Genomic DNA, 24197 nt, shown 5'->3' on the forward strand with positions numbered 1-24197 from the left:
CGGTACCCAGAGGGTAGAAGATGCTAAGCAGATGAATGAATGAATGAATGAATGAATGAATGAATGAATGAAGAGTGAATCACAGCTAAGGGGATTCCCCAGCACCCACACCCAGGAACCTTGGGGTGAAGCTGGGAGGTGGAAAAATGAAGAGAGATGAGGAGGCTCTGGTACTGGATTACCCCCTTCTCGGGGGACCTTTCCTTTAGGTTACTCCTGGCTCCCTAGCCTCTGACTGCATTGAGAGGAGCTACCAGCACTGCCCCATAACTGATGGCAACTGTTGCCAGTCCTCAGCCCACCCCTGCTTGTGTCCTTGCCAGTGTTTTGGGCTCTGCTTACCTTTGAGCTCCTAAATGGGGCACGCAGAACCCATCTCTCCTCAACTCTCCTTCGGCGTTTCCCAGCCTCCGGACACCTGCAATTCTGATCACTATTCTCCATGTCTCAGTGCCCACTGCTGCAGAGAGAAGTGGTGTAGGGGAAGGAAGCAGGCCAGATGCTGGCTTCCATCCCTGTTTTGTGGACTCTGGGTGAACACCCTGTCATAGCAACCTTGGCTCGGACTCTGGAGGACGGCGAGCATCCTTCCACTGACTGTCTTGTGCTGAAAGATGTCTCGAAGCTTCCGGGACCTGCCTTCAAGCCCTGGCTTGGCTGTTTATCTGGTCCTTTGGGGTTATTTTTCAGATTGTTGAATCAAGGCGACCTGAGAGCCCCTTGATTGCTTTTTTGTTTTTAGGTTGAGATTTAACATTGAATTAAATGTCATCTGCTAGCCCCAGGTGGTTGGGCAGATTTGACCTCATTTCCCGGTGACCCTAAGGAGTGTTTCCCTTTCACAGAGAGGAGATGGGTCTTTGGGAGGTACAAGCAGAGCTGGAAGGTCAGGTTCCAAACCTGGCTCTCAGTGCCTCCTGTCCTCCCCTTGTACACCTGTCACGTTGTTTTATGAGCCTGCTTAGGATCTGTTTTGTAATAACATGTAGCAAGAAGTTATCAAGCTGGAAGCCGAGGCAAGCATCTGTAATCTCAGCACTTAGGAGGCTAATGCAAGAAGATCACAGCGTCAGAGCCAGCCTGGTCCACACAGCAAGACCAAATCTCAAACAAGCAAACAAAAAAACAAAACCTAAGGAAAAAAGTTTCAAGCTATTTATATATTTCTCTTTGTCTTGGTTTGCCCATCTCTAAAGTAAGGGAATGGTAGTATCTACCTGGGGATTTTTGTCTTTGTCAGAATTTCATAAACTAAGAGGCATGGCCCATGGTGAGGAAGCATAGGCTTTGCTGTGTCCTGCACCTCAGGGAGGTCCTGGATCTCCAGCCTCACGCACGGATGCATAAAGGCAGCCTCCAGTGCTCAGCCGGGTGGCTTGACCTCGAGACGCCCCCACTAGCTGAATGACACTGTCTGCTTTCCCCGTCGCCCACACTCACTTCCCCTGCACAGCCAGCATGCTCAGGAACAAGGCGATCTGTCCCTTCTGCCAATGCCAGAGACGGCAGCTGGCCCTGCTGATGTCAGAGACACTGAGGCCAACTGTGGTAGCGGACGAGATGCTGAAGCAGCAAGCGTCGCTGAAGCCAGCCAGAGGGCACAGCACTGTCCTCTCAGGGACACCGAAGGGAAGCCACACAGCACTGCCAGCCCAGATGAGGATGGGTGAGGTAGCCAGTGTCCCGGGGGGCTTCAATGGAGGGCACAGCTCTACTGGGTTTAAACAGTGCCAGAGCCTCCTCTCTCTCTCTTGTCCTTCTTTCTCCCCTTCTCTGTCTCTCCCTCCTAAAGATAAACACACACACACACACACACACACACACACACACACTCATTTACACATTCACACTTACACACTTACATACTCACACACACATACTCACACTCACTCACACACTTATATACTCACACACAACACTCTCACATACACACTCACACTCACATTCGCACACACTCACTCACATACACTCACACACACATACACACACACTCTCACACACTCACTGGCATACTCACTCACCCATGAGATCACAGGGCATCACTTGCCTCGCTCTCCTCACTCTGTAGGTCCAGCTGGCCATCTCAAGGGCTGGAATTCTGAGCTGAGCAAGAAGGTGAAGCCCACCTAAGTACCATGTCCATCCCTCTGCTTCCTGACTTCACACACTCATCCAGCTCTGCTTCCTGACTGCGCATGCTCATCCTGTTCTGCTTCCGATTGCAGTCATTGTAGGGTCACACCCTCCTCACTGTGAACAACTGAACCCTGGGAGCCAAAATCAACCCTGCCTTCCTGGAGTTGCCTTTTGGGCAATTTGTCAGAACAACAAGAAAAGTAACTAACACTTGTTAATTCGTTACACACACACACACACACACACACACACACACACACACACATTTATGATATATATATATATATATGATTGTATATATAATTTGATTTTTAACACTATAAAACCTTCCAGTGAGAAACTACAGACTCACACCCATGGAGTCATGTGCCTCAGGAGGCTTTTTGAAACATTTTTTTAGGCTTTTTTTTTTTTTGGTTTGCTTTATCTTCATATCTCTACATCTTGTGTTTACTCTGTTCTTTCCTGGTTTCCCTATTTGAGATTTATTTATCCAGATACAAGCCTATGGCCTCAGCTACTCCAGAGACAAAGGGAGGATCATCTTTACCTCAAGGCCTACCCAGGTTCCAGAGCAAGTAAACTTAGCATGATCCTATCTAAAACAAAAAAAGTTTAAGGGACCATAGAGGGGCTGGAGAGAAGGCTCAGCAGTCAGGAGTGTACGTACTCCTCCTGCAGAGGACCTGATTCAGCTCTCAGCACTCACAGGCTAGAACTCCAGCTCCAGGGGCTCTGACACTTCTGTGTCAGTGGGCATCTGTATTCATGTGCACATAGAAGCACACATACATATTCACACAATTAAAAATAAATCTTAAGGGCTGGAGAGATGGCTCAGCGGTTAAGAGTACTGACTGCTCTTCCAGAGGTCCTGAGTTCAATTCCCAGCAACCACATGGTGGCTCACAACCATCTGTGATGGGATCTGAGGCCCTCTTCTGGTGTGTCTGAAGACAGCTTACAGTACAGTTATATACATTAAATATTAAATAAAATCTTAAGGAAGGAATTGGCTGCAGGGAGCTGGAGAGATGGTTAAACAGTCAAGAGTTCTTACCGCTCTTGCAGAGGACCCGGGATAAGTTCTCAGCACTTGAATGCTGGCTCACAGCTGTTCAGTTTTAGAGGCTCCAACACCCCCTTCTGACCTCCACTGGCACTGCACACACATGGCGTGCAGGCACACAGGCAGGCAGCACATTCCTACACATAAAATAAAAAATCGTGAGGGTATAACTGGGTGACACAGCTCTTGTCTGCTGTCTCAAGGCCATGGTTCCGTAAGAAGTACGGGTGTCGGGGGATGTGATTGGCTAGCTGCTGGAGAGAACTGAGTCCTTCCACTTGGCCTCTTCCGCAGACACATCTACCCCTTTATGTTTGGTTAAGGTGATGCCCAGATCCAGTACTGTGCACAGGAAACACTAGTCACTGCTGGTCCAAATTGTGATCAGGCTCTTTTGACGTAACATGTGTTTTGTTCATGCCGATCAGCAAGTCGATACACGGGTGATCAGTAAACAGGGTATACGGTCAGTGTTTCTAAGCCAGTGGCAGTAAACACCCCAACAACTAAAAGGAGGCCTTCCAGGCTGAGGTACCTTGTGCCTTTAATCTTGGCACTTGAGAGGCTTAAACAGGTGGATTGTCAAAAGTTCAAGGTTGCCTGGGGTACAGGCTACCAAACAATAACAAACAAAATATCACAACGAGAGTGAGACGGCCTTTGCAATAAATGAAGGCCCTCCCCACCGAAGGCAAGCTGAAACCTCCCTCAGAACAGTCCTTCTTTTCTTTAAAAAAAACCAAAAACCAAAAAACTCTCTCTCGAACCAGGCAGCCACAGCCGTGAACAACGCAGCAGTGGCCAAGGTTAAGGCTCGGCAACTGCGCGTCAAGAAGGAGGAGCTGATGAAACAAAACTGGACAGTCTGAAGGTGGAACTGTCCCAGTTTCCGGTCGCCAAAGTGACAGGCGGCGGCGCGTCCAAGCTCTCCATGATACGAGTCGAACGCAAACCCATCGCCTGTGTCCTCGCCATTATTAATCAGACTCAAAAGAAAAACCTCAGGAAACTCTACAAGGGAAAGGAGTACAAGACCCTGGACCTGCGGTCCATGAAGACTAGAGATACACGCCGGCTCGCCCAAGAATACTAGAGCCGTGCGCCGCCAGCTCGCCAAGCACCAAGAGAAGCTGAAGACCAAGAAACAGCCGCGGAAGGAGCTGATGTACCCACTGCGCCAGTACGCAGTCAAGGTCTGAAACGACAGCGACAGTAAAGTGCAAGACTGAAGGGAAAAAAACCTCACTTATTCATTTGTGTGTGGGTAGGTGTGCGGGTTGGGATGGCACACGTACGAGGGCATGCTTGTGGAGGTCAGAGAACATCTTTGTGGGACTCTGTTTTCTCCTTCGACCGTGTGAGGGTCTCGTGGATCAAACTCAGGCTGTTTGGCAGTAAGTGCCTTTACCTACTGAGCCACGTTGCCAGCCCTGTAGCTGTTTCTGATTGATAAAGAAAGCTACCAGGGTTGGGGATTTAGCTCAGTGGTAGAGCGCTTGCCTAGCAAGCGCAAGGCCTGGGTTCGGTCCCCAGCTCCGAAAAAAAGAAAAAAAAAAAAGAAAGAAAGAAAAGAAAGAAAGAAAAAGAAAGCTACCTCTTGCTTGAGGTTGCTTTCCTTGGTGTTGTTTTGTTTATTGCTTATTTCGTTTCAAGACAGGGCCTGCCCTGGACCCTGGAGCTTTCCATGAAATCCAGACTGGTCCTGACTTCCCAACCCTCCGGTCTCAGCTTGCTGAATGCTGTGGTTACAGAAGTGAGCCACCATGCCTGTCTACTTTGTATCCTACAGTCTGGAGACTGAGACCAGTTAGTTGTAGAGGTAAACATCTGTAAGGATCTCCCTGAAGTCGGCTATTCAAAAGGCAGCGGTTGCAGGAATTGGTGCTGGCTGCCCGGGAGAGAAGACCGAGCTAGTGTTTTTATTGGTATCGTTGTTGTTTTTTATTAGGAGTCTGGTTACAACCTTCCAAGACAAAAGACGCAAACCTAATAAAGGACTTGTACCCAGAGCATATAAAGAAGACTTGTAACTCGATAATAAGACAAAAACAACCCAATAAAAGGTGAGCAAAAAAGCACAAGGCCCTGGGTTCGGTCCCCAGCTCCGAAAAAAAGAACCAAAAAAAAAAAAAAAAAAGGTGAGCAAAAAAAATCTTGAACCTGTGCTAGCAGAGATAGCAACCCATGACAGCTGAGCTCAGAACATCGTCCTCACTGTTGCAGTTCAGGCCGGAGTGACTAAGACGTCCACAGTCACGAGCCAGTGAGGATGCTGAGCCCCTGGAGCTCTCAGACGGGGACAGGCTCATCCCTGTCACAAGCAGTCAGGTCCATTCTTATATTAAGTCACGGGCTTCTGTATTGTGTCCTGCTGCTGCTCCCTCAACCCTTGGGCAGTAAACCATTTACAGTCATACCTCTAGGCTCACAGCATCTCGGGCCATAATAATACTCCTAAATTGGAAATAACCTAACCTGATAGTCATTGAACCGATGAGCGAGAGCTGGGTGTGGTGGTTCATGCCTGTAATCCCAGCTCTTGAGAGGCAGAGGTAGGAAGCTTGCCACCAACCTCAGGGGAACAGAGGCTATTCAGGGAGACTCCATCTTACAAAGAAGACTGGGGCGATGGCTCATTGGTCTGAGCACTTGTCCTGCGAGCAGGAGGTCTTGAGTGTGACTCTCCATAACCCATACAAACGGGATTTGGTAGGGATGCATAACCCCAGATGTTGTAGGGAGATGTGGCAGGGAGGTAGAAGAATTCCAGAACTTCTCCAGCCAGAGCTGTAGCCCAGTGGTAGAATGCTTGCCCTAGGTCTGACCCCGCCTAGAGGAGGGGCAGCTGGGGAGCTGGCTCTGGACATACAGTGCTATGATCTCGACCTCTTGGAAACTGAGTCAGGACCTCGAGTTCAAGACCTTCCTGAAGTACAGGGCACGATCAAGGTCGGCAACTTAGATATTTTCTCGTACTTTTTAGTAAAGAAGGCCTGAGGTGCTGGCGAGATGGCTTGATGGGTTCAGGTACTTGCTTCTAAGTCTGTCTGTGGGACCCACAGGGTGGAAGGAGAGAACTGACCTCCACACACAGAACATGGAATGCCCCCCACCCCCATAAATAAATGTAATCAAAATAAAGTAAAAGGATGAGGTCTGGCTCAGTAATCAAGTGCTTGCCTAATGTGCCTAAGACCCTAGGCCCAATCCCCAGTTCCAAATAAGCCAAAGGCAGGAGGGGAACCTTACCTTCCGTCGGTATCAAATATACTGAACTAGGAAACGCTTCCCTTTCTCACACGCCGCTCCCTCTCCCGGATCCTAACAGATCTGACGTTTAACGTCACTTACATGCTTGCCATGAACATACAACTTTGATCAGTGCCCAAGGTGCAGGCACAAACCCCAGTGGCCAAGAACCCCTCCTCCAGGGCAGGAAAGCCCGCCTGGTTCTCCCTGCTGGGGATTGCACTCTAAGTGTCTGGACAGGAAGTGGGTCGGATGGGGTTGACTGCCACATCACGAGTGCATTGGCCGCCTTGTCGCTCTGTCAGCCTAGAGTAGAAGAACCAAGTCCATGTCCTATTCTGAGAAGACGTAGAGCACATAGGTCTGTCCCTGGCCTTCTGACTCGTGCCCAGGATCACTGAGCAGTGGCTGGCTAGGCTACATGTGTATCTCTGATGGGGCCTTGGGTACCAGCTAGCTGTCAGGGGAACAGCTTACTGGACAGGGGACTGGGAGTGTGTGTGTGGCAGAAGTGGTAAGAGAAGGCATCTGTGATTCAAGCTCTCACCCCAAGTGCATACACACTGAGGATCCACTGGGCTTCGCTTACGGAGATGAGAGTGTTAAGAGCATGAAGTGTAGCTGTTCAGCCCGTGCCTGAGGCACTCTTTAGCCGGTGCCTTATCCCTCCACACTGGTATGTATACAAAGGCCGCCTGACCTGTAGTCAGACAATGACCCATATGAGGAAGACTGAGTGGAATCCCTCCTTCTGAGCCAAGAATGCTGCACCCGCTCCTCTTTGGCTATACCCTCTGCCCTTTGTCTTGTCCTTGGATTAGCCTTCCAGGTGGCCAAGGTGGCATGTTAGCTCTGGGATAGTTGAGTGTGGAGGCCAGCATGTCTGCAGCATCCAAGACAGACCAGTATCCTAAAGATGAGGGAGCGAAGGAGGTACAGGCCCTATTGTCAGACCTGCTGGGCTCACCCAGCTTCCTCTCTGAAAGTGTTCCAGTTCCCCATGAGGCATCTCTTCTCCACCTCTGTACACAGAGACCCACTGGAGCAGGTTATCTCTTCCCGTCCAGTCTAACCAGGCCCCCTGCCCTTTTCTCAGCCCTTCTTCTGCCTTTCAAAGACAGTTTGGTAGCTGTTTGTTCTCCCATGCCTGTATGTCTGTTTGTCTGTCACCCGTGTGTCAGGAGGTCAGGAGAGGGTGTTGGATCCTCTGGGACTGCAGTTAAAGACAGTTGTGGACTTCGATGTGGGTGCTGGGAATCAAACCCAGGTCCCCTAGGAAGAGCAGTCAGTGTCTTTAACAGCACAGCTATCTCTCCAGCCCCAGTTTGTTTGCTTTAACTTGGGAAACTCTATTTGCTACCCCAGAGGAAGACACTATAGTTGGTATCCCAGCCGTTTAGGACAGTGACCAGAATCAGAGAGGTTAAGCAACTTGTTTGAGACCACAGGGCTGAAGTGGGGGTGGAACCCAGGCTGCTGACCACAGAACCTTGGGTTCTAACAGCTCACATTTCTGTGGCTTAGTATGTCCCGATTCCTGATTGTGGTAGAGTGCCTGCCCTAGCAAGCCTTCGGTGGAAATGCCGTTAGTGTTTTCTGTAATTAGGCCTCTGGGGTGACTCTGAGCTACCTGCCAAATGCTCCGGGGGGCTCTTGACAGGAGCTTGGAACCTGCTCCTCCTTCCTGGAACCTTCTAAAAACAATGCTGTCTCTGAGGAAGCAACCTGGAAGAGGTGGGTACCTCAGAGAGGATGGGGGCTGCTCCATCAGCCTGCACACTGAGCACGGGCTGCAGAGGGCCTCACAGGGAACCCTGGGAACATGATAGGATTGTGATAGGACTGAGCTTCTTCCCTGGGTCACATGACATCCAGTCTCCAAAGCCCAGGGAGGCACTGCAGTGCCCAAGGAGGCCAACGCTCTGACGTGGCTTGAAGGATAGCCAGGAAGCCAGCCTCAGGGGGACACTGCAAAGCATTCCTGTTGGAAGCCTGGGCACCCCTCCTCCCACCTTGTGACTTTCTTAGAGGCTGTGTGAACACGTCAGGTAGTTCTGGCGTGTACTTGGTCGGATGTGCTACCCGAGTCTTCCTCCTCTGCCCTGTGAGCTCCCTGTAGCCTCTGGGTGGGTACACTCAGTCACACAGCCACAGGGGCCTGGAGATGCCCCACAGCTGCTATTTAAGGCCACACAGCTGCCCCAGGGTTCCTTTATCTGTGCTTATGGTTCCCCTATCAAACAAGCTGGCTTGAGGCCAATGGTGCAGTTCGTGCCAGGCAGTGGGGGGTGGGCTGGGGACTCACTTGAGCTCGGCTGGAAGCTCCAGCACTGGGCCTGCTGGCCAGGGAGGAACGATCTGTCTGCTGGCTATCAGAGCAAGCACTTCTCCTGGAGGGGCCTCGGCCTCCATTAGCTAGCAATGAGGAGAGACTCATAGTGGCACTGGCTCTTTTGTATGCTGCCCCCATCTTTGTCCCTCTGGCCCTCTTGGCCATCAGTCATGGGCTTGGTTGTAGCTAGGTCACCCTGCAGCCTCAGGAGGGTTAGTTCCACAGGCAAAGGAAGTGGTACTTGGATCTCTTTTCCCCGACACCAGTGGCTCATAACCTTTCTCATGCTGGGACCTTTAATGCATTTCCTCATGTTGTGTGACACCCACCCCAACCATAAAGTTATTTTTGTCGTTACTTTGTGATTGAAGTTTTTCTGCTGGTATTATCTGTGTTTTCTGCTGGTCTTAGGCAACCCCTATGAAAGGGTTGTTTGACCCAAAGGGGTCGGGACCCACAGGTTGGGAGCCATAGCTCTACACCCTACCACCCTGCCCAACTCCACTGCCAGGGTCCGAGCCCCTGAGGAATGCAGGTTTGGAAGGGATCTGTTCTGTTCCTTGCTGTCCCTGCCACTGGCTTCTGGTCCCTACTCTGGCTGTCAGGGCTGGTCCAGCCTATTCCAAGCGTCCCCTGTCACATCCTCGACAGCCCCAGTCTTGGTTCCTGCTGTCGATGACTTGCTCTCTGGTCTCGTTATTATTATCAACTTGGCCTTCAAGGCCAAGCTTAGGCACCCCCTTCCTTAAGCTGCTCCTGGGCTACCGTGTCTGTCTGTCTGTCCGGCCTACTCCAAACAGTGCTGGCCGGAGGGGAAGGGCTAGAGTTTAGGGCAACCGGCTTAGGGCGGAAAGGCAAGTCACGAAGGGGCTTCACCCTCAGGAAAGCCTGTACTATCTCAAGGTTCCAGGTGGGGACAGCTGACTGCCAAAGGCTGCAGCAGGGAGGCGTTTCCACACCTCACCCACCTGGCCCCTCAGGGCCTACGCTCCTACCTCACTAGCGGTGACTTACACAACTCTGAGCCCCAGTCAGTTCATTTGTAGACCGAGACAAGGAGACTAGTGCCAGACAGCAGGCTACAGCATGTCAGGCCCCTACTTCACACGGATTGGTAGCTGCTACAAATGACAGCCTGGTTCAGTCATCCAGACAGCGCCTGGGGGAGAGGAGATTGAAGCAACCACAGTTCTGTACTGCTACACTCTTCAAGTGTGTGTGTGCATGTGTGTGTGTCTGTGTGTCTGTGTGTGTATATGTGTGTGTGTGTCTGTGTGTGTGTGTGTCTGTGTGTGTGTCTGTGTGTGTGTGTCTGTGTGTGTGTTTGTTTGTATATGTGTGTGTCTGTGTGTATATATGTGTGTGTCTGTGTGTGTGTCTGTATGTGTGCATGTGTACATATATGTGCATATGTTTGTATATGCATGTATTTATATGTGTGTATATATGAATGTGTGTTTGTATGTGTATGTGTGTGCATGTGTGTGTTTATATGTGTGTATGTGTGCATGTGTGTATATGTGTGCATATGTGTGTATATGTATATGTGTGTGTCTTGTGTGTGTGTCTGTGCATGTGTGTGTATGTTGTACGTGTGTGTGTCTTGTGTGTGTGTCTGTGCATGTGTGTGTATGTTGTATGTGTGTGTGTCTGTATGTGTATATGTGTGTGTATATGTTTGTATATGTGTGTATCTTTATGTGTGTGCACATGTGTGTGTCTGTGCATGTGGGTCTGTGTGTATATGTGTGTGTCTGTGTGTCTGTGTGTATGTGTATGTGTGTGTGTTTACAGGTATATGTGACTGTGCATGTACTGGTGGCAGCCAGAGGAGAACCCTAGGTGTCCTGCTCTGACACTTTTCACCTTATCCCTTTGAGGCAAGGCTTCTCACTGCCCTGGAGCCAGGCTGTAAGCTCCTGTGGTCCTCTTGTCTCTGCTCCCCTCCTCCAAGGCCTCCTCCAAGGCCAGAGCTATAGGTGTGTGTGCAGCTCTACTGGCTGTATTTTTCTTCACATGGGTGCTAACATCTGAACTCAGGCCCTCATGTTTAGCAGTGCCTTAGGCTTTTGTTACTGCAATAGAACACCTTGACCAAAAGCAACCTGAGGAGGAAGAGGTTTATTTTGGCTTAAAACTGTCAGCGCTGGGGTATCACTGGGGTAAGCCAGGAGGACATCCAGAAGCTGGTGCAGAGGCCACGGAGGAGCTCTGCTCACTGCTCCTTCCCATTGCTTACTCCGCCTGCTTCCTTGCAGCATGCAGGACCACCAACCCAGAGGGCACTGCCACAGCAAGGCACATCAATCATCAATCAATCCCATAGGCCATTCCGGTGGGGGCTTTTTCTCAAATGAAGTTCCTTATTTTAAATGACTCTATACAGCAGGCGGTGGTGGTACACACCTATAATCCCAGCACTCGGGAGGCAGAGGCAGGTGGAGTTCTGAGTTTGAGACCAGCCTGGTCTACAGAGTGAATTACAGGATAGCCAGGGCTACCCTGTATGGGGAGAAGATGAGGAGTAGCCAGCACAAGCCATAAAGACTCCTATCCACTGAGCCATCTCTTCAACCCCAAGGACCAATTTTGATGTCCTTACTAACTCCTCCAGTCCCCACTGTCACAGTGTGGCTTCCTGCACATGTCTGTCCTTCCCCTTTACCTCTCTGGGTCCCTTCAAGGTCTCAATACTCAGCACTGTGCAGGGGTGAGGGTGAGGCTAGGGAGGACAAGACTCAGGGAGGCCAGGAGGCTAGACCAATAGCACAGGGGTTGGGGATGGGGGTGTGTGGGGGGAAGCATCAGCAGGCACCAAGCCAGGCTAGGCGCCTCAATCTAGGTCTTTGGTTTAATCACAGTTGAGATCTGGATTTCTGGAAGACTCCTGGAAGCTACCAATACAGGTGAGATTCTGGGGCAGCATGGGAAGCATCTGGAGGACACAACTGTGTGCCCTGCAGCTGGATCCTCATGGAATTCAGCTGTCCAGGTGACTCAAATAGCCTGGGCACCGGGCCACAGTGGGGCTGTCGCCACAGATGGCTTCTGGGAAGTCCAGCAACACTGCTTTGGCTGAGCATCTCGGGAAAGTATGTGTGCGTGTGTGCGTGCGTGCATGCATGCGTGAGTGTGCGTGTTTGTGTGTGTGTATGTGAGTGTATATGTTTGTGTATGTGCGCATGTGTGTGCGCATGTGTGTATATGTGCTTGTATGTGTGTGTCTGCATGTGTGTATGTGTGTATGTGTGTGGGGGGGGGAGGCTGTGCCCCATCCCTGGGCATCATGGTATGTCCTAGGTGTACGCCAGACCCCTTCAGCTTTCCCGTGACTCCGTGACCCTGACCCTATGCAGTATCACCTTACTTCTTGCCAAGCATGGGGCTGTACCCCCGTATACTGCTGTCATTCCCCGGGTTTTCTGTCTAGTTTCCACTCTTTCTGAATGTCTACACAGCGTCCTGCCCAAAACCCAGATCAGATCAGGCCATGCTGCAACCCTCTGGCTCCCGATTGCCTGCCGGATAAGGTCTGACCTTCTTTCTGCTCCTTCCTGGCTCTTTGTCTCTGCTTCTAATGCCTGAACATCAAGAGAAGGGGTCACAGCAGAAGGCTGAGCTTTCTCTAGATGTAGGACTTCTAAGGCTCGCTCTCCCTCCCTCCCCCCTCCCTCACTGCCTGCTTGACCCCCTTCACAGTGAGCTCACCTCCCTTTCCTGCCTGCCTCCACTGGGACTGACCTCAGAAGATCACTTGAATCTGGCCTGGTCAGACAGACAAGTATGTGGGACAGCGAGTTGGGCCTCTAACCTCTGTAAATGGAATCTCAGGCCTGTCCTGGATCAACACTCCAAGGTCACTGAAGCTACTGTTTGTCCCTTAACCCACTCCATGCTTAGCTCTAACCATCCCCAGGGACCTGACCATTTGTGAGTTGGCAAGGGTTGGTCAGTTGGGTTCCTGCTGCACTCAGAACCCTGTCACATGCTCTACACCTCAGAACCTCTGACATCCGCCATGTTGAACTCTGTCCATGAAATCCTGTGCTGCCCCCTCCACTCCCCAGAACCACATCACCTGCCATGTTTCAGTCCTGGGTCACCCTGTGCCCAGTAGTCCGCTCTTCTTGTCACACATGGCTGGACTTCCTAGCTTACCCTCCTCGAGCTTGCAGCTGGCTCTGACTATATGCTATGTGCTATGGTCAGGCCTCCTTCCTGACCATGCCACCCCTGGACACTAGCTGGTCAGTGGAACCAGCTGTCAATGAAGCAAAATCCCCAGGTGCGTGCCGGGAAGCCACTGCGATGGCCATAGTTATTCCTATGTAATGTTAGCAGCTGTCCACCAGTCTTTCTTTCTGCTTTAGAAATCAGATGCAGGGTTCTGAGTCTCCTCACTGACAAGGGGAGCCAGGTGGTAAACAGGGCTTGCGGTGTGTGTGGAAGGAGCCCTCAAAGGAGCCTCTAAGGTTCCTGGGATACCACTTCCTAAATACCGGGGAAGTGGAAGGAGTTATGGGGGGCACTCCAGGCCAAAGGTCTTGCACCCTAGTTTCCTAGGGTCTGTATCGGTGGGCGGCTTTTCTGGACTCAGACCTGGAACTTGGCCTCCATGGGTGTGGCTAGTAATACCTTCAGAGGTGTGGCACCATCTCCAGGCTTCCCCCTCCTGAGTGTAATAGGCCCTCCTGTCCGACCACTTCCTTCCTGTGGCCTTCAGCTCCATCCCACATTACCCCGTTCCTCCCCTCCTGAGTGTAATAGGCCCTCCTGTCCGACCACTTCCTTCCTGTGGCCTTCAGCTCCATCCCACATTACCCCGTTCCTCCTCTCTCACAGCTACCCCTTCAGCTCTGATCCCATGTGCTGGACTGGAAGTCAATGAACAATACGGAGAGCTTGGGCTTTTCTTGGGGCACCTGACACCTTTTCCAGGACCCAAGTGGAGTAGGGTCACCAAATAACCTACCTGAGCTTTCTGGCTTTCCTCTCCTATCTGTCTCTACCCTCCTTGCAGCCCATCACCCCACCCTCCCTCAGCAATTCACTCCCTCTCCCTTAGGAAGGGACTCAGTTTACCTTCACCTCTACAGTGGCACTTTGTCCCTGGACACAGAAGCCCCTCAGGCTAGGCTTCAGGTTTTTAATGGAAGATGGCCGAATGTGGTGGGTAGTGCCCTGCTCGTAAGTGCAACTCTGCGGTCACCAGGTGAACCTCCGATTAGAGTATCCCGACAAGCATCTCCACAGTAGACACTACCAATCCAGCCCAGTTCAGCCCTTCATCTACAGGACCCAGGACTACTCTTTCACAGCGAGGAGTCAAGGAGTTCCCTGCTAGGGACCTGCGAATGGGTGGAGCCTGCGGGAGGGAAGCCAGGACCGCAGCCCTGGCCTGTCTATTCTTTCCTGCAGACTACACCAGGGATGGCCAGACTTTACTTAGGGAGAAAGAAAGCACAGCCCGTGTTGGAAACTCTCCACCAGCCTCTGCCAGTTCTCAATGGGAAGACAGGACTGCTGGGGCCGCAAGCACTGGTCCAGGGAGCATCTAGGACATGCAAATTAGGGTACTCTGGAAAGAAAGACTGGTGGACAGCTGCAAACCCAATACACGAGAAGGTGAGCCCTTTTCTGAATGTACACTCTGATTCAGCCGACGTTTAACTAATGTATGCTGTCCTTTGACCTTTAATATTTTTTTTTACAGTTACATTAGGGTTGGGGGTGGGGGGAGGATCAACAAAACCAAAGTGTGTATGAAAATGCTATAATGAAATCCAGGGGCTGGTGAAAGGTTGTGGGGTTAAGATGCCTGCAGCCAAGCCGGACTCCCAGAGTTCAATCCCCAGTGACCTACGTGGAAGGAAGAACTGACTTTCAGAAATTATTGGCCTTTGGCCAGGTGCAGTAGAGCTTTAATCCTAGCACTCAGGAGGCAGAGGCAGGAGGGTCTCTGTGAGTTCAAGGCCAGCCTGGTCTACTTAGTTTATTCTAGGACAGCCAGGGATACATAGTGAGAACCTGTCCAGGGGTAGGGGGGAGGAGGGATGGGGAGGGGAGGGAGATTTTATCAAAGACAGAAACAAGCAAACCCACTATAGTTTATAGCACCATTTATATAAGTTATCCAGAAGAGACGAATTCACAGAGACAGAGAGTGGGTTAGCAGGTGCTGAGAACCGTGTGGAAAGGGCACACCTGAGTGCTGACGGGTGTGGCAGACGCTTCTTTCACACCATGAAAATGGTGGCATTAGGTAGTAGTGACAGATTGTGCGATCTTGTGATATAATAAAAATGGCCCAGTTTTACACTTTGGGTATAGTTTTGCAACTGGGAATACAGCTTAGTGGTAGAGTGTGTGCTTAGCAATCTTGAAGTTCCAACTTTGCCCCCCACAATCAAAATAAGGAACCGACAAATGCATCATGGTGGTGTACACTTCTAACCCCAGGTCTCAGGAGGCAGAGGTTCCAGAGTTTAAGGTTATCCTTGGCTACAGAGCAAGCTCAAGAGTAGTTAGACTGAGTAAGACCATTCTTTAAAAACAAACATGTAGAATGAATGAATGAATGAATGAATGAATGAATGATACCTAAGAAAGGAATGTGCCTTATGTCTTAAAAGCTGTATGTTGGTTCATCTTTCATGTCCCAGCTTCTACCTGTCCATGGTCAGCCCCGAATATTGACCATGAACCCTGTCCACCATCAAGCTACAATCAAACACCAAGACACGGCAGGAGGTTAAGGCTGGAGAACGACCTTGCAAAGGAGCAGACCTCTCCGTTCATGCCTGTAATACAAGGTGATTACAGTTCACTGGGACTGAGTCCACAATGAAGCAGCATTTACCCCCCTAAGGGTTGGGCGTGCACCACCACAGTAGGATTCCTTATGACCTTGAGGTCAGTAGTACTGTCCCCATATTATAGATGAGGAAACTGAGGCTAAGTGACATCCTATAACAAAGTCTTTGACATGGTGGCTCATGCCTGTAACCCCCGAACTCAGGAGACATAGATAAGAAGGTATTTGTGAGTTCCAAAGTTGATTGGCTCTACATGGCGAGGTCCCAGCCAGCTACAGAGTGAGAATCTGCCTCAAACAGCACAACAATGGGAGCTGGAGAGATGGCTAAATGGTTAAGAGCACTTACTGCTCCTCTAGAGGACCCAGACTCTGTTCCCTAGCACCCACAGGTGGCTCCAGACTGTTGTAACTCCATTTCTAGGGCATCCATGCCTCTTCTGAACTCTGAGGGCTCCTGAACACATGTTGTGCACATGCACACACTTTGGCACACACATGTGCATACACACATTCACATAAAACAAATATTTTCTTTTAAAGCCAAACTCAAGAGAGCTGGTTCCTTTGGTAGAATGCTTGCCTAGACTCCACAAAGCCCTTTGCAGCTCAGAGCAGGGAGAGCATTACTTTAATCCTGCACTAGAGAGATAAAGACAGTGGGATCAGAAGTTCAAGGTTACCCTCGGCTACGTAGGGAGTTCTAGACCAGCCTGGGTTACACAGACCCCCTGTCTCAAATAGCTAACACGTAGCAGACTTGGCAAGGAAGCCAGACCTTTCTGTCTGGAAACTACATGGGGTGGGGGGAGGGGACATCCTCCCATGATTCAAGTCACCCCCATGTTTCCACCTTCCTTTCCTCCCTTGCTTCTCTTCCCACACCCCTTTCTCCAGGGTCGCATGTAACCTATACTGGCCATATCCTTCTGTGGCCAGTGATGGATGCCTTTGAACTCCTGCTGCGGTTTCTCCAGTTTGTGATGACAAGTGCACACCACACCCGGCTTCCACATTTGTTTTCTGCAACAGCCATAGGTTTCTTTATGTCTCCAGCTCTTTTGACACCCAGAGAGCTTTCTTGAGAAGACCCTTTCGTGCAGGGGAAGATGGCAGCAGCAGGACCTGTCTCTCAGCTTCCGGAACCTTCACCATGACCTCAGGCAGGTGCAAACGGGTGGCAGCCATGGCCTGTTCTACAAAACACAAAGGGAAACCTGTTTTTCCTCATCAAGGGTGCTGGAATTAGACAGTGTTTGGCTTTCCCTTGATGGAGGATGGTCCCCTATTCCCATTGGGCAGGAACCAGTTCCTGTTAGGCAGGGCTGCCTGGGCCCCTGCCAGGACCTTGGGGGAGGGGTCTCTTTTCTGGGTCGCTCCGGAGTTCTGTTCCTTGGGAGACATCGGAGGTTTAATCATTAATGGGCACGTTTACCTTCGGTTGCAGGCTGGAATTGGGATCCGTTCCCAGGAGCAATTATCTCTGACACATTATTTTGTGTAAAATCACTTTTCGCTGATAAAGCTGAAATAAAAAGGGGTCCATTACCCAGTGCTGGCCTCTTGGTGTCTGGGGTTCCCTGGGACCTCACCAAGGAGCAAGCTTTCAGGAGCTGTGAAAAAGCTTCTAGAAAACACGCCGAAAAGTTGGCCCAGCATTAGGAGGGGCCTGATGTGTTTTCAGATTCTCCACGTGTCACCCCCATCTGCGGTTTCTGGGCTTGCCAGAGTGTTCTGGAGGCACGCCCACTTCGGGGAGATCTACCTGAGGCCAGGGAAAATCGATGACTTGCACACCCTATTCCGGGGTCCTGCATGAGAGCAGTGTGTTCCACCCCCAGCCCCGCCCTCCAAGCCCGGGCTGGGTCCAGGCACTAAGGGGAGGAGGGGCGTCCTTGGTGCTTCAGTGCATGGGTCTGCAGGCGGGGTTGCTAAAGCGCAGCCGCTCACCTCAACCAGAGCTTGGACTCCCTCTCCATTGCCTTTCCCCTTCCCTGACCTTCAAGTCAACTCTCTGAAAGCCCACCCATTCCCGGGGAGAGCCCCATCGGGTCACCAATTCCCTGGGAGAGCCTCTTCGGGCCCAGCCACTACAACTGTTCCTGCTGTTGTAATATTTGGGTGGGGGATGCATAGAGAGACTCTCGTGGGAAGGGAATGGTCGGTCTCCTGCCTTTTTTTTTTTTTTATAAGCTCTTTTCTTCCACCCTGGGTTCCCAGGGTCCCTTCTTGACATTCTCTTATATCAGCCCTGCCTTGGAGCTCATCCGCCCTCTGTGACTCCCTTCAGTAGTGACTTCCCTACTGAGGCATCGCACCCTTCGCCTTCAGCTGGCCACCTTCCCTCGATACCCACATTTCTTTGCCCTCAGCCTTGGGAACCTCAGAGTGTGTGAGCCTTCACAGTCTTGCTGCTAATTCTTCCCTGGGGTTTTTCTGGATGTGAATGTTCCCATTGCAGAGCCGGCTTGCACCGGCTTAGGTACTACAGTGCATACTCCTGAGACTCGGGAGAGCGGGTCAGTGGTGGTCCAGCTTGGAGGCTACTCAGCTAAAAGTGCTCAGAAAAGGCCAAAGACCTGGAGCCATACTGAGGTTAGCCAAGCTAAGGACCTGGGCCACGGCCAGCTGCTGCCTGTTTTTCCCTCAGTAGCCCCAGGGCCTCCTTCTATGGCGCTTCTGTGACTGAGCTTCATTTCCTGATTTTTTGTGAGGCTTGGGCCTCTGTGACCTTTGGGGCCTGCCAGGCCCCACCCTCCACCTGCCCCCACATACTCTTCGATAGCCCGATGCACTCAGAAACGCCAACCAGCCTCAGGGGAAGAGCTGACCAGGGGTGCTGACTGGCACAGCTGTGTGTGGAGCTTGCCCACAGTTAGTAGAATCCAGGAAATTGAGGCAGATTAAGGTAGAGGACCCCAGGGATTTGCAATCCCATTTCCACCCTGTGGAGGTCCTGGGCCCATTCTGGCCCCTGCTAAGAAACCCTGCCCCACTGCCCTGTGACGAACTGTGCCTGCATGGTGTTCCGGAGACATGGTTTCCCTGGGAGCAAGCCTTCTGAGTCCTTCTGAGCGGCCCCTCATTGTACCCTGCCACATCCACATTCCTGGCCGGGCACAGTGTTTGCCCAGCTAGTCTCCCTTGCCCTGTGTCTTTTTGACATGAGGTTTCATGTAGCTCAGGCTGGCCTGGCATTCCCTGTGTAAACAAAGAGGGCCTAAACCTCTGGCCTCCCTGCCTCCACCTCCCAAGTGTTAGAATCACACTGCCTCCAGCTTCCTTCCTAAGACCCTAGCGGACTTGATGGGTTAGTGAGTATGTGCTCTGAGAGTCAGGCTTGTTTTAAAGTGAGATGGATATTTAACAGCTATGTCCACACGGACCACAGAGGTGTGTCCCAGCACACACTCAGCAATTCCACGCCTTCCAGAGCAAGCTGAGCGTGGGCTCCAGAGGTGGCGGTGGGGGCGGTGATGGGGGCGGGCAGGCGCTGCTGTCTCCTCCCTGAGGGTCACCATTGAGAACACAGCATAGATGCACATCTTCCCAACCAATAGACTGTGTTATCTCCAGTATGCATGGGAGAGGCAGGTGATGGTTTCCAGATGTTCAGGGAGCGGCCTCCCATCCCCAGCCTGGCTCCTCCTACATACTTTAAGTGCGTGCCAGATGGTAATGTCTGGATTCTAGGGTGGGATAGACTGGCCTGGGTGAGGTCTCCAGGGTCCTGCAAACACCTGTGTGTGGGCTTGTGAGGACCAGCAGTAGAGGGTCTAGTCTGACCTCGGCACTTACATCTGAGGACAAGCCTGCTGTAGCCCAGCTCTGTAAAAAGGGACAGGGACAGAGTGAGAGAATGAGGGCGGGAAGGTGACTTTGTGAGCAGGAGGCTGTCAGGGCCTTGGTCAGCCCTTCCCTGAGCATCCAATGGTTCTTGGACATTGCAGGTATAAACCAGGCCTGCCCTGACCCACGTCTCTGTCTCCTGAGACCAGTAGCTCATTAGCTACTCAGATAAACTAATTGTTCGGAGGCTTGTTGGCGTGCACAGACACACTCCAGGCCCCACCTCTGACTCTTCATCCTACAGATAGGAAAACCAAGGCCCAGAGAGGGGAGTGGTTAACTTAGGGACACAGGGTGCTGGCAGAAGGACTAGGGCCACCCCCACAGAGGGAGGGCAGGCTTGGCCTTGAAAGTCTGGCCTGGCCCGGAGCCAGCGTGGGCTGGGGGAGTTGAGGGCGTTGTTTCTTCTTTGAGTCTTAATTCCTAAAAGACACCCACTTGCAGGACCCAGCCTCATAGCATTGCTGGAGATGAAAGACAAACAGACACACACAGAGAGAGAGAGAGAGAGAGAGAGAGAGAGAGAGAGAGAGAGAGAGAGGAGACAGGACACCTCCTCAACTAACATTTGTTGAACCTTTACCCCTTACCTTTGGGTACTTCCCTGACTCTTTGGGGTTATCCTCAGATCTCGAATCGAAGTAAAGACGCTTTCCAGCTAGGTGGGCTTTGGCTACCCTCCAGAGCTCAGATGTCATGTCCTTGTCTCTGAGGTCAGCCCTGGCCACTAGAGCAGGGCATCTGCCTGGCAGGACAGAGCCTCTTGCCCCGAGGTACATGCTCACTGCCTTCTGGGACACACCCAGAGCCTTGTTCTTAGTGTTGGCACCAGGCTATGCCTTCTCATGCACATGAGAGCACAGAGACAGGCGCTGGGAGCCCCAGCCACAACTCTGGCTTTTTCTCTGTGGATCTTCCTGCTCCACGCCTGCAAGGGTGCCCGAGAGGGTTCCTTCCCAGATTCAGAGGGTCAGAGGTTGCCTCTCAGCACCTGTGGGATGTCTTCATACCCCTCAGTCTCTGAGTCTCATGCCCTCCCCCAGGCCTTGAATAGCAAGCTGGCATTCAGAACAATCGAGCCAGGGTTCCCAGGAAGCTTTACAACATCATGGGCCACCATTCTAGAATCTCCTGATGAAGTTTTATCTCAGAGACACAGAGAAGCCAGTAAGGATGGGCCCACCTCATAACACATTCCCAATTTTCCTTTGACTCCAACAGTCCTTCACCTCCCAACTTCTCCTCTCCCCAAGTAGCTGGACCCAGTGTCAACCTCACTTGGGTGTCCTCAGGCCCACTATAAGGTTCCCGGGAGCACCTTAGGGCTTCCTGTGGTCAACTCTGTGGCTGACGATGCTGACCTTGAAATCGGTCTCAGTCACAGCGCTCTCTGTGGGCTTCTCCGAGGCCAGCATGCCAGCCAATGGAGGTAGCCTGCCTGTACCCTCGATTCCTGTGCTCCTGGGCTTCTATTCCCATTCACCATTAGCTGTCTGTCTTTGACAGAGTGCTTGGTGTGGAGATGAGAAATCCTTCCATTTCTTCCATTCAGGGCTTCCAGACATCCCAATCTTCCTACTGAGGTGACTCCAATGACCTGGCAGGGCACCCCACCCCCACCGGTTTCAATTAATTAGTCCTGTGTGGGTCAGGAGCCCAGGGACCACCCTAGAGACAGGGTCATCTGCATTGCTGTTGTCAAGATCATATTGGATTTATTTTCCATTTGTAGAATGAAGCAGTGCCTCACTTCATAAAATAAAACTTACAAATGGGCCAAGTGCCCCGTGTCTTTGGATGTAAGTAAGGAGGAAGTCCGACAGAACAGACACAAACCCCAGAGTCAGAGTGCTAGCTCAAAGCTATATTTCCTGTAAAGGAGACAGGGATAGGGAGCGATGACACATCACCAATCGGTCAGCTTCCAGTCACTAAGGTTAGGTGACAGGTGGTTTGGGGTTGGCAAACTCTGGCACTGAGTTACAAGATTGAGCGCCTCCCTGGCGATTTTCACCCTGCTTTCCCAATGGCTTTCTAGATTTCATACTTAACCACAGAAAGATGACTATGTCAATATTACACATTTATAAACATTTTCCTCAGAAAATACATTTATTTTCTCCTGATATCACACATATATCTACACACCCTGCAATGGTCGTCCCGTGCTCCCTGAGAAGTCCTCCTGCCTTCCTAAGGTGGCCCCTTGAGCCTGACGATCCCCTCCCTTCAGCTGATAGGTGTTTCTGGAGCTGGTGTCGATGCTGCTCTTTGAAGGAACCATAACTGCATTCTACCATAGCCAGGGCCCATTGAGGGGAGGCTCTCCACAAACTCCAGTGAGCTGGGGCGGTTAAATTCCTGCCCCAGACTGGAAGTGAGAGACAGCCCAACTGGGATGCAAGCGTGGGTTCTGAACCTGAAGTCCAGGCCCTGAGATTTAGGTTTGGGGGCAGTTTTCTGTTTAAGATTTTTGGGGCTTGGGATTTAGCTCAGTGGTAGAGCGCTTACCTAGGAAGCGCAAGGCCCTGGGTTCGGTCCCCAGCTCCGAAAAAAAAAAAAAAAAAAAGAACCAAAAAAAAAAAGATTTTTATTTGTGCGTGTGCGTGTCCAAGAGCGCATGTGTTCTCGCATATGCACACATACGACTGAAAGTACTCATGGAGGCCAAAAGAAATGGTCAAAGCTGGGTATTGCTGGCGCATGCCTTTAGTCCCAGCACCCGGGAGGCAGGCGAATCTCTGAGTTCTAGGCTAGCCTGGTCTACAGAGTGAGTTCCAGGATGGGTGGGCTACACAGAGACCCTGTGTCAAACAAACAGACAGACAAACAGACAACAACAACAACAAAACCACACACACACACACACACACACACACACACACACACACACAAAAGACAGAGAAGAAAAAGAACTTTTTGTATTCCCTAGAGTAGCAAGTAGTTGTAAACCACCCAATGAGGGTACTGGGCACTAAACTTGGGTCCTCTCCAAGAGTAGGACTTGCTTGCCCTTAACTGCCAAGCCATCTCTCCACCCTTGGTGGGTGGTTTGTTTGTTTTTCTATGCAGGGTTACACCCTTGTAGCCCATGCTGACCCTTGGTCCTTGTAGCCCTTGCTGGCCCAGAACTCACTACTCACAGTAACTTCCCTGCTGGGTGCCTGAATTATAGGCACTCTAGAACACTCTACAGAAAAGGCTGAGCAGCTTCCCTCCAGTTTCTCAGACCTTTCTCCTCCCCTAGCTCCTTCTGGTCAGGTGGAGTGTCAGTCAATGAGCTGGAAGTGGGAGGAAGACTCAGAGTATCCCGGTCGGCCTTCCTGCTCAGCCCTGACAAGCGGTGGCACCCCAAGGCTACCCTGCAGCAAGATGAGTCCCTCTGGGACCATGAAGGAACCACACACGTCGCCCTGTTCAGAGAGTAGAACAGGTTCAGATGAGCGCTGTGGCCTCTGGCATCTCCAGAAAAACTCCAGGCTTCATGACAACAGCTTTTACCTAGAACTGGAAAAGAAGCTGGAAGTGTGCATGAACAACTGGCGCTCCAGCTAGTCTGAGCAGCAATGGAGCCCCCACCGCAGGAGGCTGGGCTTGCATACTCCTGAAGCCGGCTTCGGTTCTGCTGAGCCTCCTTCCCTCTGCTGTGGGCCACAGAGACCTTCCAGACTGGGCACCTTGGTGATTCAGTCACCAGTCAGTCCTAGACTAAAGAGCTGAAACTGGCCCTACAAGGCAGACCTGGGTTTTGAGGACCTGAGCCCTCTTTCTGGGCCTCCTAAGGCCCCTGTGTCCCGGTAGGGCCTGCCTTGGGGAAGCACAAGGAATTGGCTTTAGAACCAGCAGGTGAGGAAAAGCCAGGTCTAACTGACCTCCTAATTAGGATGACTTGAGCCTCCAATCCATGACAGCTGCTGGGGACAGAGAGCACAATTACAGCTCCAGTCTCCTGCCCTCTTCTGCTGGAGGCGTTCTTCCTCCGTCTGTCTGTCAACCATTTCTTTTTGGCCAGCACGGTTGGGGGTGGGGCTCATGGATACTGTGGCTACAGCAACATCTGTGTTCTCTCCCCAAGCTGAAGCCACATTGCTCTTCTGGTCCATCGGAGACCCGGCTTTCCTTCCTCCAGCCTTGGTCTGCCTACCTGGCATTGGGTTGGCTTCCCTTCAGGCTGATCCCTCATTAAACAGCCACGCCCCCTGAAAGTTCCATTTTCCTGGTCACTCACTGGGAAACCCAGTTCCTATCCTACCTTCGTGAGAGAATGGGGAGCCGAGCTGTGCAAACTGTGGAGGCCCCACTCTGCAGGAAGAAGGTCTCCCTAGGATCCAGCAGCAGATGCCTCTGCCACTCCTGACAGCCTGACCCTGGCCATGCTCATCCTGCTTGCAAGGACTCATGAGTCCGTCCTCTCCCAGCCCCACCTAGATGAGGCTACAGATGAGCCAGGCTCAGCGATGACCCCAGGAGCAGAAGGAAGTCCTGAGTCACCCTGACCGGGAGAAGGAAGTGGTTATCACCAGAACCAGCACTACCAAAGCCCAGGAAGCTAGAGTGTGACATCACAGCGGTGATGTCACCAGCCAGCAGGGACAGGAAGCATCTGCCAGCTCCCCAGCAGCCAGCCCTGTGCTTGCTTCTCCGTTCATCTCTGTCCCTCTGTCTACTGTGTGTGCTGCGGTCTACCTTGAGCACCATGGTTGAGGGCCTTGTCTAGTCCAGTAGGACAGTGTGTGGTTCAGAGCTGG

General features: G+C 51.6%; 3 long non-coding RNA genes across 3 annotated transcripts; 2 read left to right on the forward strand and 1 right to left on the reverse strand.

Annotated features, from left to right (window-relative positions):
* The first annotated feature begins 3867 nt into the window (after positions 1-3867).
* Positions 3868-5268, forward strand: LOC134479260 (uncharacterized). Its single transcript, XR_015623401.1, has 3 exons — positions 3868-4469; positions 4859-5024; positions 5154-5268. It is a non-coding gene; the product is annotated as an uncharacterized LOC134479260 (long non-coding RNA).
* Positions 5269-8504: 3236 nt separating this feature from the next.
* LOC102548399 (uncharacterized) lies at positions 8505-17148 on the forward strand. The gene is given in 4 exon segments (NR_110711.1): positions 8505-8580; positions 15449-15598; positions 16498-16763; positions 17048-17148. It is a non-coding gene; the product is annotated as an uncharacterized LOC102548399 (long non-coding RNA).
* Positions 16675-23960, reverse strand: LOC148005485 (uncharacterized). Its single transcript, XR_015623402.1, has 3 exons — positions 23702-23960; positions 17036-17125; positions 16675-16796 (listed from the first exon to the last, which is right to left on the reverse strand). It is a non-coding gene; the product is annotated as an uncharacterized LOC148005485 (long non-coding RNA).
* Between the last annotated feature and the right edge of the window lie 237 nt (positions 23961-24197).

The sequence above is a fragment of the Rattus norvegicus genome, chromosome 6 (assembly GCF_021556685.1).
Source record: "Rattus norvegicus strain SHRSP/BbbUtx chromosome 6, alternate assembly SHRSP_T2T, whole genome shotgun sequence".
NCBI lineage: Eukaryota > Metazoa > Chordata > Mammalia > Rodentia > Muridae > Rattus > Rattus norvegicus.